Genomic DNA, 4443 nt, shown 5'->3' with positions numbered 1-4443 from the left:
AAAAAAAAAAAAAAAAAAAAAAAAAAAAAAAGAAAATTAAGAGCAGTATCAACAGAGCATGTGTAATTCTGGTAAAATCTGAACAACATCTGTTTCTGAGTGAATCAGCATCCCAACATTAATGACCTGACCTCATCCCTGGGCCACTGACAATGTCATGAGGGGTGAGGGGTAGTTAGGAATCCTCTGAACTCTTTTTCTTTCTGTCTTAGACCATTTCAAATGAAAAGTCGCATAAAGGGCTGTGGTGAGGGTCAGGGGGAGAGAGCTTGCCTGGCATGCACAGGGCTCTGGGTTCCGCCTCAGCACTGCACAAAACCAGTTATGTAAATAAGCACAACAGAAGAATATGCCGGACTCTGCTGTCCCCCAGACTGTGTCTACAGGGAAGGATATGATGGCCCCTCTGCCCAGAGAGGCCTCCTGGAGGGAAACTGAGGCACCAGACAGCCCCCCCCAGCCAAGCCAAGGTACCCACGAACTTTCCTCTTGCTTCAGCCCAGCCCAGCCAATACCATGTGGAGCTGACAGGGCCGTGCCAGCCCCACCTTGCCCAAATCACCAGACTCCAGAGCACTGTACAATGAGTAGGTGCTGTCTGCAGCCACTCAGGTCCGTGGGGATTTGTTCTGCAGTAACAGATAACTGAAAACCTGTCCTCTGTCTCCCTGCTCAGACTTATCCAATTCTTCCCGTCTAAAATCACAGCATGGCTGTATCTAAAGAGCACACAGTGGTATCAGACAGACCTGGATGGGATCCTGATTCTCCTACTTAGTGGCTGTGTATCTTGGAAAGGTTCCTTACCCTCTCTGAACATCATCTCCCTTCACGTACAGTGAGACTACCAATGGCACACACCTTCAGCTCACGGCTGACTGAGTTTGAAATGAAGGCATCCTCTGTGTCTGGCACACAGCTGATGTTTAGCACATGTTTGTTAAAATGCTGCTGAATATTTATTGAGCAACTATTGCATGCTGGTGCTGACCCCCGAAGCAAGCGGGCAAACCAGACAGAAAAAGGCCTCGCCTCACCAAGGGGAAGACAGGCGACCCGAAGACAGCTGCAGATGGTGACATGCTGTGCTGTGAGGCACTGTGTGACAAGAAATGACGAAGGTGTGGTGAAGAGCTGCGGGTGGCCAGGCCTCTCTGGGGAGGGGACATCTAGGCCAAGGTGTGGAAAAGAAGAAGGAGGCAGCTACAGGAAGAGCAGAACAGGCCCTCTAGGAAGAGGGAAAGACCTGGGGTGGAGCTTGGGGCCCCAGAGGCGTGGGGAAGAGCAAGTGGGAGGGACAGTTCCAGCGACTTACCCAGGGACCTGCTGCAGGACGATTCTTGCAGCTGTTCCCGATACAAGCTTGGGTTCAAGACCTGGCCCACTGCAAAGGCTCCATTCATACTGGATGGGTGAGTCTCAGGCGAGGGTATGCAGTGTGACCTGTGCACGGTTTCCATGGAAACCATCACCACACCCCCGGACCCCTACGGCAGCTCCCGGGTTCCATATCCAGAGGACCTGACTTGACCTGGGGCCCTGCATGGCGTGGCAGGCGTGTCTTCCTCTTTCTCTTCCACAGTCCCAGCTGTCGAGAGGACACTGGGCCCAGACATGAAGCTCTTGCTACTGTGCTGGGCCCCTGTTCACCCACCTGGCCCTGGCCCAGGGATGCAGCTGGGCCTCCCGGCTGTGCATGCGGCAGCAAGTGGCTCCTACCTGCTCTGAGACTCACTGTTCATGGGGCTGAGCCGCCTGCCCAGCATGTACACAGTGTGCATACAGCTCCACAGGCACGGCCACGCACGGCCCTGCAGACACAGGTGCTGCTACTATTGAGATGGACACAGACACACACAGGGACCGGGAGAGGCACACAGACACCAGGCCACCAGCAGGACACGCAGGCTGGCCCCTGAGGGTGCGACACACTTAGGCCATGACACAGCAGACACACAAAGCCTCTCCACACTCCTGCCGCACCTCCGGGATAGCTGTGCCAGAAAATGAGACATCTGCATCCTCCCGGCCCTCCCTCACCTGTCGCCCGCAGGGCACAGGCCAATTAAGCCTTCACAGGAGGGTGGCATCTTGCAGCTGCAAGTGGCCTTTGTGATGGATCCCAGGGGGCGCCAGGCCCAGCCCCTGGCCCCTCCTCCTGTGAGGCCCCTGGGATGCTTCTCCAGCTCTCTGCCCACGGACCTTTCCCGGGTGGGTGACCCCCTAATGAAGACCCCCGCATGGCCCTGTCCTGAGCTGGCTCAGGAGAGGACCCCCGGGAGCTCCTACTTCCCTGCTTCCAGGACCCTTGAAAGACATCAGCTGCTGCTCTCTGCCTATTCCGAGGGCTAATTGAGTCCTTCTGGCCAGAGGGAGGTTCAGTTTTCCCTCCTTGCCATGCTGGGCTTGGGGTCTTGGTCCTTCTCTCACATACACAAACCTCTAGACCACCCTGGCCTTCTGCTCTCCCTTCCACACATCAAGCCTGTGCCTGCCTTAGGGCCTTTCACCTGCCCTGCCCGGTCTCTCAGGTCTTTGCAGGCCTGCCATCTTCCTAGCATTCAGATCTCAGCCAGAAGTCGTCTTCCTCAGAGAGTCCTGATGACCCATCTGATGAAACAATTTCTCTGGGTGCTTGTTCATGGCCCCATGGGGATCATGAAAAAATCATCCAACATGGGCCCTGTGCAGGTTTGTTAAAGATCTCTGAAATGCAGGTCCTGAGTGCTGACATAAAAAAATAAAATAAAATAATTAAAAAATGGCTCTGCTGTGCAGCCAGAGCTGGGAATTCTTGCCCCAGAGACTGCAGACAAGAAGAAAGGCTGAGTTTCACAGACCTCTCCCCACCACTGCTACTGTTTTTTGAGCTCCCACTACATGCGCAACCTGCAGTGGCCTCATGCATTGTGAATCTCAGTGCACACTTGCGAGGTGCATACAGTGCACCAAGTATGGTAGAAAAGCCATTCCACTCCCTACCAGCTCTATGAGGTGGGAACCTTTATGCCCGCATTTTACAGACCAGGAGACTGAGGCTCAGAGAGGAAAAGTAACTTAACCCAAGTTGTGCAGCTGGACCCCAGCAGGTCTTGGGATTTAACCAAGCAGGCCCTGAATGCCGATACCATGCTGTCCTTGTTTTGTTTAATCCGCACAAACTCTTGCATTCTGGACATTTTTGAAGATGTGCTGCCAGGGTTCAGGGAGTCAGGAGACGGGTCCAGGATCACACAGACAGCATCCCGCCCAGGTCGGCCTCATGCCGCAGTAGAGGGTGCAAGCTGGGAGGGACAATTTCCGGATGCTTCTTATCCTCTTTCGGATCCAGAAACTTGGGCAGAATACAGCATGGAGCCCGGGGATGGGCCGGCGGCCTGTTGCCCAGGAGTGAATTAAGAATGACATGTAGATAGCGCCAACATGGCAGCCTTGGTTCTAAGCCTCCAAAGAGACCCCGTGATGAGGTTATATCTAGATGCCCCCCAAAGCTGCATTTGCTCATAGATGGGGCTCCCGGATCACGGGACGCTATAGTTACGGGCAGGTTAGTCCCTGAGGAGCTGAGAGCACCACGTATTGTCAGGAGGCGGGGCCTGGCCGGAAGAGGTGGGCACAGGGGCGTGGCCTGGCTGGGTCACCCTTCCCCTCCTCCCTGTTCTCTGCGCTTCCTGGTGCCCATGCTCTGAGCAACTCTTCCACCAGGTCCCCACCCCCTTGTCACACCGCCCTTCCCTGCAGCCGGCCCGTTACGGACTGAAAGCCTCAGGAACTGTGAGCCAAATGAAACTCTCCTTTAAGCTTCGGGGGTCGGTACTGTGTCCCAGGGACCGGGACAGGTGCACAGATTTAGTAACTCACGTCAGGTGCAGCCAGGTGCAGCCAGTCCACGCGGAGCTGAGATCTGCCCTCGGGCTGGCTGGTGGCGAAGTCTAGAGCACATTTCCTCCGGGAGGCTTTGCTTCTTTAACTGGCTGCCCCTCACGCTTGTGCTCTGTGAAATGGTCACAAAAATGGAAGAGACAAGCCCTAAATCCAAAGGGAACCCTAACAGACTAGGAACAGGCAAAGCGGCTTTGGGCATGTCCTTGATCCTCTGAAATGGACCCAACGGCGCCTGGTGTGGAGAAAGCAAGAGCCCCGCAGTGGTGTCCCTGGTCACACTGGGTGTCTGCGAAGCCGGCTCCCTGGGCAGCCGTGACGTCACCCTCCCGCCAGCAGCCGAGCCTCATCCCCGGCTGGGGCCCACCTGGAACGTGATGTGGACGCAGGTGGTGACATTTGCGGGGGCCTCCAGAGGCACAGGGCCCAGCAGCCCCTGGGGACCCGAGCTCAGCGCCAGCGCTGCGGCTGCCTAGAAGCAGGAGAGTGCGTCACGCTGAGCATCCATTAGGCGTAATTGCTGCTGCGGCGAGCGCAGCTCTGGGTCGGATTACAGCCGCG

General features: G+C 55.9%; 1 long non-coding RNA gene across 2 annotated transcripts in view; it reads right to left on the bottom strand.

Moving 5' to 3' along the window:
- Positions 1-4377, bottom strand: part of LOC117283526 — a 6876-nt gene extending 2499 nt beyond the window's left edge. The window contains exons 1-3 of one of the 2 annotated variants that reach the window (XR_004514560.1): positions 4250-4377; positions 3862-3994; positions 3143-3377 (exon numbers count right to left, since the gene is read on the bottom strand). This is a non-coding gene — a long non-coding RNA (uncharacterized LOC117283526). Of the gene's footprint in view, positions 1-3142; positions 3378-3861; positions 3995-4249 lie in introns of those variants that run through there. The other variant, XR_004514559.1, reaches the window with a different exon arrangement.
- Between the last annotated feature and the right edge of the window lie 66 nt (positions 4378-4443).

The sequence above is a fragment of the Fukomys damarensis genome, unplaced genomic scaffold (assembly GCF_012274545.1).
Source record: "Fukomys damarensis isolate Sample0158 unplaced genomic scaffold, DMR_v1.0_HiC HiC_scaffold_27, whole genome shotgun sequence".
Classification (NCBI taxonomy): Eukaryota; Metazoa; Chordata; class Mammalia; order Rodentia; family Bathyergidae; genus Fukomys; species Fukomys damarensis.
The sequence above is the reverse complement of the archived record's forward strand: the minus strand, read 5'-3'. Positions and strand labels throughout refer to the sequence as shown.